Raw genomic sequence first — 11,217 nt, forward strand, 5'->3', positions numbered from 1 at the left:
CTTGCTTTATATGGTAGGTGTAAACCCAGAACAGGGAGAATGAGGAAGAAAAAAAAAAAGGAGTGGCAGAAAGGATAGGAAGCAATGCACAGGTAAGTCACAGGAGAAATCGCTATAGGGGCAGCTAGTCAATGAGGAAGGAGGAAAGAGGGTGATTGACTTGCCACATTCCCTCTGACTCCAATTTCTACTAGTCAAAGTACAGCTCCAGTGTAGTTAACACCCCAGTCTTTTGCATTGCATCATCCAGATACTTTGGCAATCATTTGAGAAACTGGATACTGTGCTCTTTGGTATCCTGTTTCATCAAAGTCCCAAGGTGATAAGAGGAGCTAGGAACTCCAAGTGGGTGACTGGCACAGAAGCAGCAAAGAGGAACCAACATACTGAGCCAGGGCTGAAGGGCAGAGGAAATCTGAGGATGTATATAAGTCATCTCCATTATATATAAGTGCCTACCATAAGGTTCAGAAGACAGGATAAACATCTATCCCCCACTGTCTCTGGATTCTTTCTCAGAATTCTCAAAGGCAGCATGATATATTTGCTATAGCAATCAAATGAGGAGGCCTCCCCACTATTCGCCAGCTTTCGTTCTAGGATCATTTAACAGGAATCTTTATTCACCTAAATGGAATTGCATTATAGTATATCTGAGATAAAGAGGATGAGGATATAGCTTAGTTGGTAGAGTGCTTGCCTTGCATGCACAAGGCATGCACAAGTCCCTGGGTTCAATCCCCAGCACCTAAAAAAAAAAAAAGAAATTCCTTCTGGCTGGCTATGCCTTATAGGGATGAGCAATGAAAACTAGCTTCTCTCTATCCCATGTAATCCATGATATATAAATAACCTAAGGCTTAAATAAATAACATATTCTGTGGCAATTACATACATTTATCAGATGATTAAATGTGCAGCTTCCACAAGTGGAATATTGGCAAATATCTCCTTAAAAGAACCATGACAATTCATTTCAGTTTCTCTGTTTTTTTTAAGAGAGAGGGAGAGAGAAAGAATTTTAATATTTTATTTTTTAGTTATCAGCGGACACAACATCTTTGTATGTGGTGCTGAGGATCGAACCTGGGCCCCACGCATGCCAGGCGAGCGCGCTACCGCTGAGCCACATCTCCAGCGTTCAGTTTCTCTGTTCAATGACAACTTTCACTGTAGGTCCCTTTGAGAATGGAATAAGCCAATTCTAATCTCATCCAGGGAAACAGGTAACATTTGCCAGACATGAAAGCATGAGTGAATTGGGGCCCTGACTAAAGGCTGCCTCCAACCTTCTCTTTCCACCTTCTGTTCAGAGGGGCCTCTGGAATATTTGTGTGGATGCTCCAGCCCATTTAGTTAAGGGATATACTACCAGGAGTGGTACACCTTAGGGAGGACAGATATAGAGAAGGGATATGACAGGCTCTGATGTGTTTTCCAGGCTATTTGAGCAAAGCATTCAGGGATCACAGAAAACCAGAGTCCCATCTATAAGAGTTGTCCTAAGAAAATCACAAAATTGTATATCTTGTTGTAAGTAGTTGAGAGCTATGGACTCAGCTCTGTTCCTTTTCATGAGTTTCTAGGAGTTATTTATTACTGCTTATCACCTGTAGATGACATATGGGCATTTGGGAGTAAATGGTTACATAGATTTTTTTTTTTTTGAGAGAGAGAGAGAGAGAGAATTTCAATATTTATTTTTCAGTTTTCGGCGTACACAACATCTTTGTTTGTATGTGGTGCTGAGAATCGAACCCGGGCCGCAGGGATGCCAGGCAGGCGCGCTACCACTTGAGCCACATCCCCAGCCCGGTTACATAGATTTCTTATGAGAGATCAAAGTCTTTGTTATATATCATTTTGTTTTATTATTCTATTATGTAGCCAAGGAATTGATTATTGACATTCAATAGCTTAGATTGCAAAGCTTATTTTGAGCAAAGAAATGTCAAAGAGGAATGGGGTAAATATGTTGAGAATTATATGAGGCTAGATTACTAGGTGATAATTATAGCTTCACTTTATTTATTATTAGTAGTAGTAGTAGCAGTAGTACCAAGGATTGAACCCAGGGGCAGGCACTTAACAACTGAGCCACATCCCCAGTCCTTTTTATTTTTTATTTGGGAAAGGGTCTTGCTAAGTTGCTTAGGGCCTCCCTAAATTGCTGGAACTGTCCTTAAACTTCTGGTCCTCCTGCCTTAGCCTCCAAAATCACTGGGATTATAGGTGTGTGCTACCACACCCAGCTATAGTTGTACTTTAAATTATGTATTGTGAAATATCTCCTTTGTTTTTCTGGTGGTGGAGGGGGTTGTCAGAAAGAGAAGATGTGAAAATTTAGCCAATCACCCAACTTAATCTCTCAGGGAAAGCCCTTGAAAATATTTCATTCTCCTGGCATAAAAATATATTATTTTGATTACAATCTATGCCATGTTGCTTTTTAATCTGAGAGATTTATTGTCTCTTGTGAGAAAGTAACCAGTGATATATTTTATACTCCTCAACTCACACATCTAATTAGATGAGCAAAACACAATTAACATCTAAATTTCACACTATTTTGGAAAGGAAAAAAAAAAATCTTTGCTGAAAGCCAGTCCTGCATTTTAAGAAACAAATTGCCGATAGTAGGAAGAACCAAATGGGGGAAGGTCTGAAACACAACTATAAGCCTGTAAGGATTGTAAGGTCACCTGAGGAGAAAATGGCCCCTGTATAAGTGCCCAGCAACGCCCTGCCTCTGAAACTATAGCAACCCCATATGGAGAATTTCGTTATGAAACTGCTAATAAAAGAAAGAATTCAATATTACACCTTAAATTTTTTATGGCATTTTACTCAAAGGGCACTGGGCTAGTTATTGCCTTCATTTCAGAAAACTGTTGCCTTCATCTGCAGAGGCCCAGGGATGCCCTAAGCTGCTGCTATTGCGATTCAGGGTGGCAAGGCAAAGAAGAAAGACCTGAGCAAGTTGCTTACAGAGTGAGATTTTATCTCACACTATCTCTGTTTCTAGTGTTCTCTTCTTGTCTTTTATTAGCCATATTATCATAAGCAAATTACTTAGCTTCTCTCACTCGGTGTCCTGGTCTCTTAGGTGGAGATACTAGACCTATCTATGGTAAATAAAAGGATTAACTGAAATACTGTATATAAACACTATGACAACCAGTAGGCTCCTAATTTAAGTGTCTACCTTTTAAATATAAGTGGAAATGGGAAGCTACATCCTTCCTACCTTGTTGCTTTTTTTTGCCTAGAAATTCAAACTCACAGGACAGGAAACAACCAAGAGTCTAATGTTGGAATTGACAGAGAGCCAGGAAGTAATGATGGCAGCTCTAATCTTCCCTGAGAATTACTTGCCTCCAGCAAAACAGGTTCTCAAGGGAATGAGCAGGAAATTTTGTTTTCAGTTTTAGATATCTATTTTTTTTTTTTTTTTTGTACCAGGGATTGAACTCAGGGGCACTCGATCACTGAGCCACATCCCCAGCCCTATTTTGTATTTTATTTAGAGACGGTGTCTCACTGAGTTGTTTACTTCCTTGTTTTTGCTGAGGCTGGCTTTTTTTTTTAATATTTACTTTTTAGGTGTAGTTGGACACAATGTCTTTATTTTACTTTATGTGGTGCTGAGGATCAAACCCAGTGCTTCACCAATGCCAGGCAGCCGCTCTACCTCTGAGCCACAACCCCAGCCCGAGGCTGGCTTTTAACTTATCATCCTCTGTTCTCATTCTTGCCAGCTGCTGGGATTGCACCACCACACCCAGTTTAAACACCTTTTTTTAGAAACACTCTTTGCTCCACACAGTAAAAAATACTTTAGAGGCCAGAGTTGTAACTCAGTGGTAGAGCTCTTGCCTAGCACTTGTGAGGCACTGGGTTCAATCCTCAGCATCACATAAAAATAAATGAAGTAAAGGCATTGTGTCCATATACAACTAACGAGAGAGAGAGAGAGAGAGAGAGAGAGAGAGAGAGAGAGAGAGAGAGACAGGGAGAGAGAGAGAGAGAGAGAGAGAGAGAGAGAGAGAGAACTGCTTTAATGACACCATGGGTCTTACTTGTACATGTAAAAAAAGTATTGGCTAGAATGTGATGTTCTTGGCAACTAAAAATAGAATGGTTTCTCTCCTTTACAGCACTATGCTGAAAAGCTTTTTTCAGTTCTCAAAGGTGTGTGGTCACTAAAATATGAACACTGAAGTATTAGACACAAAACATTAGTTTGAGGATTTTAGAACACATATTCCTAATAACTGAGATAATTCCTTATTCAAGAGAGCACTGGAACTATTTAATGAATATATTGTAAAAATAAAAAAAATTATCAAATAAAATAGAGAAAGTACAAAACTAAGACTTTCTATGAAAGGAAAATCTCAGCATCAATGATATATTTAATGTCTATGTATAAATATAGATGCTCTACTAAACCATGAGACTATAGGAGTGTCATCTACAAGATGGTTTTGCTTGCTATGTCAGAAACCATAAACATGGTCACTTTTACTTATTTTATATCTGTGATATTATGATCAGGTAGTGAAAATATTTCCTGCACAAATATTCAGGTAATTGCTGGGCACAGTGGCTAGGGAGGCGCAGGCAGGAAAATTGCAGGTTCAAAGCCAGCCTCAGCAAAACCAAGGCACAAAGCAATTCAGTGAGACCCTGTCTCTAAATAAAATACAAAATAGGGCTGGAGTGTGGCTCAGTGGTCAAGTGCCCCTGAGTTCAATCCCCAGTGCCAAAAAAAAAAAAAAAAAAATCAGGTAATAATTATAGTGTAAATGAATAAAGATTAATTGATGAAGATGAATTTCATTTCTTAGTCCTAGATTTTTCTTTTACTTCCTTTCTTTTTCTCTCTTTCTTTTTTTGTTTTTGTTTTTGTTTTTGCAACTTTAGTACTATATTATATCAATAATTCAATGAATAAAATGTGGTATAAATTGTTACAGAGCTGGGGCCTTCTGAGAAACTGAAGCAACACAAAGACTCTCCTTCAAATCCAGATTCTTGCAACCAACTCAGAAAGATTTCAGACATGTCACTCAGAGTAACAGGAATGAGTTTATTGAAGGGACAGCAAAGGGGAAAGGGGACATTCTTGAGGGAGAAAGTGGGTCCTTTCAGTGAAGAGAGGGACAGTGTGCCTCTCCTGCACTCCAGATTTATTTGAAATCTCAGAGAAGTTTCCAGAGAGTCCAATCCAGGTCCACCTCTTGACTTTTGACTAATAGCAAGATGGCATCAGACTTTCATTGTCATGGCAATTCTAGGTCACATTGGCCCATGCTGACCACTTCTAATTGTATTTTTTTTTCTTTTTTGTACTAGGGATTGAACCCAGGGACACTTAAACAATGAGCTATATTCCCAGCCATAATTATATATATATAATTATATATATACAAAATAATATAATTATATATATATAAAATATATATATATATATTTTTAGAGAGAGGGTTTCACTGAATTATTGAGGGCCTCACTAAATTGCTGAAGCTGGCTTTGAACTCGTGATCCTCTGCCTCAGCTTTCAGAGCCACTGGGATTACAGGTATGCAACACGGCTCCCAGCTCTAACTGGATTCTTAACCATACATTTTTACAGATTTTATGGTTACAGGAACTATCCTTATCTCCCAGACTTTCAGGATCAAGCCACAAAAGTCTCCCGGGTTCCTCCCATCAACATTATCTCAAGCCTGCATTTCTGCTGCAATTAACAGTTAGTTTGCTGAGCAGTGTGACCTGTCCTGTTCACTTAGGCCATGCAGGGCTGCAGGTAAATTGCTTCTTGGAAAAGAAAGCATGTGGGGCTGGGGATGTTGCTCAAGCCGTAGCGCGCTTGCCTGGCATACGTGCGGCCTGGGTTCGATCCTCAGCACCACATACAAAACAAAGATGTTGTGTCCGCCGAAAACTAAAAAATAAATATTAAAAACAAAACAAAAAAAAAAAAAGAAAAGAAGGCATGTGGGAATCAGCACAATAGGCCCATTCATAGAATTATTCTCTTAACTTTGTTGTTCCCACCATACTCATCTGTATGCCCCCTAAAATAAATTAATGAGGGAGTTGAGTTACATACTTTCTAAGGTTTCTTTCAGATCTAATATTCTTAATTCAACTGTAATTCAATTTCATATATAAAGGAGAAAAACACCATCATAGCAACAATGAATTAATTGAAACATTGATGGTATAGAATCCTTTCCAGTAATCCAAGAAGGTAATTCTTCTTGAATGGGTTTGAATTTACATAAAACTTCATTATTGTAAAAGGAGTTATAGTAACTCAAATTAACTGAGATTCCTAGAGAAAGTTAACAACACACTCAAGGTTGCAGGTTAATCTAATAAAGATTCGTAAAAATTGTCAAATATCAAGAAAGAAAACACTTTAAATAAACATACTGCATTTTATATATCCTTTCTGTTAAAGTGAGCTATTTGCTAAATGGTGTTCTTTAGAACTGTGTGAATTTACAAAACCAGTGATAGGAAGTGAAGTTGAGCTTCATCCCCAGTGAACTGGAAGAACTTTAATCACTTTATCACTTACTTGCCTTATCTGTGGTTCTATGTACTCTTTCATAGAAGGATGGAATTGAGGTAAATAGCCTAGAAAGCTCTAAAATACTCATATGATTCTTAATGAGTGTTTGATCCTTTTGAAAAATTCTAAATATTTTCCTAAGTTTCGTAGTACACCTAATAAACAGTGTTGAAGATACTATCGTAGAATTTGAATTTAACAGAATTCATAGTTGACATTATAAGCTTGAAGTAAACAACAGCATATATTAGCATACTCTGAATAATATAAAGGATGTAAACAAGACAAAAATATATTATCATTCTAAATTCAACATGGTTAATCCTGCCAAGTGGAGATTGTTTGCCTGTATCTTTAAAAAAAAAACAAGAGGAAAAAAAGAGAGAAAAAGACAGTGCTATTTAGTTTGTTTCTAAAACCCCTTTGGGGTTTTGTTTGTTATTTATTTCTTCTTAGTTTTCAGTGACACAACATCTTTGTTTGTATGTGGTGATCGAACCCGGGCCACACGCATGCCAGTTGAGCGTGCTACCACTTGAGCCACATCCCCAGCTCTGTTTGTCTGTCTGTTTAGGTACTGGGGTCTAAACCCAAGGGTGCTTCACTACTGAGCTACATCCCCAGCCCTTTTAAACTTTTTCTTTTGATATATGGTCTTGCTAAATTTCCCAGGCTGGCCTTGATTTTGAGATCCTCATGCCTCAGCATCCCAAATAGCTGGGATCACAGTGTGCACCATACACAAGGCTGCCACAATCCTTTTTTTTTTTTTTTGTCTCTCTTATTATGTCAGATTTCTTATCAGTGATTCTATTTTGTTTTCTTATGTATACTTCCAATAACAATCTGAATTGCACTTTATGTTTTAGTTTGGTTTGGTTTGGTGTTTTGCCATGCTGGGGATCCAACCCAAAGCTTCAAGTGAGTTTTTGAGATTGTCATAATTGCTATAAGAGACTAACTAAAAACACAGATCAACAGAATAACATTGTTTGGATGTAATATTACTCAACTCACCTGCCGGAGCCACCGGCAGAGACTTGTTCAAAAAGTTGAACAATAGATCGCAAAGAAGAAAAAAAAATTGCCCTGCAGCTGAAAGCTGAAAGCACAGGACATAGTCTGAAAGCACAGGCTCAGGTAATTTGGAGGTCCTTGGGGCCAGCCAGCCTGAGCCTGCTCACCTTCAGAGTCTATGCAACACCAAAAAGGACGCACCTCACAAAAATGCTATGAAAGTTGATGAGCTTTCATTCTATACAGCTCTGAAGAGTCCATGTATTTACATTATATGGAGGAGCCAAGGACTCAACTCAAGAAAGCATCTCACAGCTTCAACATCATTGTAAGCCATATAAAGTTGGTGTCAGGAAACATACTCCCAAACTAAGCCCAAATGTTAAGTTTGATTCAATGGGGGCTAGACAGCTATAAATATCTCCAAAATGTACCCCCTGGATTCTTTCCAAGACTTGGTGTTATTGGTTTTGCTGGCCTTGTTGGACTCCTTTTCAGTAGAGGTTCAAAAATAAAGAAGCTTATGTATGCACCTGGTTTCATGGGATTAGCTGCCTCTATCTATTACCCACAACAAGCCATTGCATTTGCCCAGGTCACTGGGGAGAACTTATGACTGGGGTTTATGAGGCTACATAGTCATAAAAGATTTGCAGAAGGAGAACTTTCAGAAGCTCTCACTTTTGCATTATAAGCCAGGAAATGTGAAGAATTCACCTGGAAATAAGTAGAAAACTGCACATTCTGCCCATTTTAATCAGTTGCAGGTAAACAATGGAAACTCCAGACAGTACATCAGAATTTCTACAGAAAAATGGCAGAGAAGTCAATATTGAATATAGTAAACTGGACTTTTCTTCAAGAAAATCTCTAGTAGGCCTTTTCATTATCTTAAGTGATATCATTTTACAAGTGGACTAAGCTAAAATCTTTTCATCTAAAGATATTGTAAAACCCTTAGAATTCCTCTTTCTCATGTCACTATTTATATACATAATTAAAATCCAAATTCAAAAAAATAATAATATTACTTCACTCAGCCTCTTCCCCATTTGCATCTATCATTTCTGTAGATTTAGGATATTCCATTGCATGAACTGAAAACACAGCTAAAACTAGGCATATTTATTCATCCATGATCTTTTGGAAGAACTATAGGTTATCACCATTTACATCATGCTACACCCACATGGACAAAGAATCATTAAATGCCTATTTTCTGAGCCTAAGTAGACTCCACATGGTTCCATTTTCTCCATTTCATGCTGAATTAATAATAATAATAAAGCATGCCTAAATTTTTTTGAGATTTTACTGTGTCATGTTGTAAGTAACTTATTCCTTATAAGGATCTTTTAAAAATTAAAAAAAAAAACAAGTACCAAATAAATAAATAACCCAAAATAGAACCAGTCAGTTGAAATCTGACAAATTAAGAGATACAATATACAGATCTGTAATCAAAAGCTCAGTCTTCATCCTTGACACCAATCCAATAACGAAGACAAGATCTTGAGAAAAAAGAAAAATAAAGTTTATTGCTTTGCTAGAAAAGGAGAGACACAGTCCCAAAGGCTGTGATTCTGCCCATCAGCAGAAATAGGGTTTTTTTTAATAGAGGTGATTCAGAGAAAATGAGATTAGGGAGGAGAGATCAGGAAGAAGAAGTTTAGGGAAAAGAAACTCAGGGAGAAGTTTAGAGAAAGAAGATTGAGAAAAAGAGAAAAAAATGTAAGTTTCAAAGCCACAAAGAATATAGTCAAAGCATCAAGTGAACTCCTGTTACAGATCTATAGGGACAAAGCAAATAGAATTATATATATAATTGTATGCATACACACACACACATACATAGATAGATACGTCATTGTTGATGTAAGGCCCAGGCTAACAATGTCCATTTGGTAGGACAAGCCATGTTGAGCTTTACAATGTCTGGTCTTGCTTATAAATTTAGTCCAATGGCACAAGAAAGAAACTAATATTATTATTTTCTCTCAATTATTAGCAAGGGGTAGTGCAGATTCAAAGTGTTCAAAGTGCACTGTCTAGATGCTAAATTCTTACTGTTAACCACTCATTATATTATTATGTAGTGCCTGTACCTGTGTAACATAAATTGAAGGCCAGAGCAAAGCAGTCCTCTCTAAAACTGAGGACACAGTATCGGTAATAGAGCTTAAACAAGATAGAGTTTGTACATCCCAAAGTACACCCCCTTCAACTTGCTGCTCCTCACTAGAGGCAGATCCCTCAGCAGGACACAGGTCCAAGGCCCATATTAAAAGGTGTTGTTAAAGCCTTTCTTGACTCCCCTTAACCCTACATCTAACACTTTCAGGTCACATGATGACAAGAGATAACCATCAGGTTCCTTCCCTCTTAGGACTCATCTTATGAAGGAATAAGTCATTTTGCTCTTCCTCTTAAAGTCTCATTCTCTAAACTGCCTATTTTTTTTCCTGTGGTAAAAAGTGCCAGTTATTCTTCAATATCTGTATAGTCCCTTCTTCCATAATGATAGAGGTCCCATTTGCTGTCTCCCTGAAGTTAGTTATGGGCATGTGATCAAGTTTTTCCCAATGGCATATAAACACACTGATAGAGTTCAGGACACATTATCCCAAGTGATGTCATTCCTTTGGTATTTGAGAAAACTGCAGAAATGACAATACTCTCACCTTCTCTTCTAAAGCAGGCATAAGGTCCTCCTCATTTGAGAAGCACCCTTCCTATACTTGGAGGAAGGAAACATCAGCATCTCTGAAGAATCTGAACAAAGGGGCCTTGCTAAATTCCCCACACTTTATTACCATTAGCTCATGTTCCTCTTGTCCAATCACACTTCTCCAGGAATATATAATTTTTCATCAAACATAAATTACATGAGTATACTTGTTTCTTTGGATGTTTATTTCCTTATGAGGTCTTATGTATTATGTAAAACTTAAGTTTTTATGCTTTTCTCTTTAATCTATCTTTTGTCTTAGGTGCGTTGGCCATGAATCTAGCCATGGGTGAATAAAGAAATCTTTTTTTTTTTTAGAATTTTAATATTTATTTATTTTTTTTAGTTTTCGGCTGATACAACATGTTTGTTTGTATGTGGTGCTGAGGATCGAACCCGGGCCACACGCATGCCAGGTGAGCGCGCTACCACTTGAGCCACATCCCCAGCCCATAAAGAAATCTTTCCCCCTTACTATTTGCTTTATTTACTACGTTTGTTTATTTATTTACTACATGTATTTATTTATTTACTACATTGCTTGCCCAGTTCACAGAAGTGTTCTTAAAGGAGGTGATGTACTCTTCTCCCACATTTTCTGCTGGCTGGAATGTAGATTTAATCTCTGGTATGAAGCACAGCAGACAGCAAGATAGAAATAGGAATGGCATGTCATTCCTAGAGTTGTACTGACAACTTCATGCACCAAAAAGATTTCTGGAGTATGAGAGGGAAACAAACTTCTACCTTGTTAAAGCTCTATTATCTGGAATAATTGTGTTACTGGTAGCCATACTGACCCTAACTACTCCCGCCTTTCATCTATTGACCAGCAGGACTTGTGGCTTTTCTAATATAGAAAGAAGAGCCTCCTCTTTATACCAGA

At 37.8% G+C, this 11,217-nt stretch overlaps 1 pseudogene; it reads left to right on the top strand.

Moving 5' to 3' along the window:
- Window positions 1-7,803: 7,803 nt before the first annotated feature.
- LOC101964846 (MICOS complex subunit MIC26 pseudogene) lies at window positions 7,804-8,412 on the top strand (annotated as a pseudogene).
- The last annotated feature ends 2,805 nt before the right edge of the window (window positions 8,413-11,217 follow it).

Source organism: Ictidomys tridecemlineatus, chromosome 7 (assembly GCF_052094955.1).
Source record: "Ictidomys tridecemlineatus isolate mIctTri1 chromosome 7, mIctTri1.hap1, whole genome shotgun sequence".
NCBI classification, from domain to species: Eukaryota; Metazoa; Chordata; class Mammalia; order Rodentia; family Sciuridae; genus Ictidomys; species Ictidomys tridecemlineatus.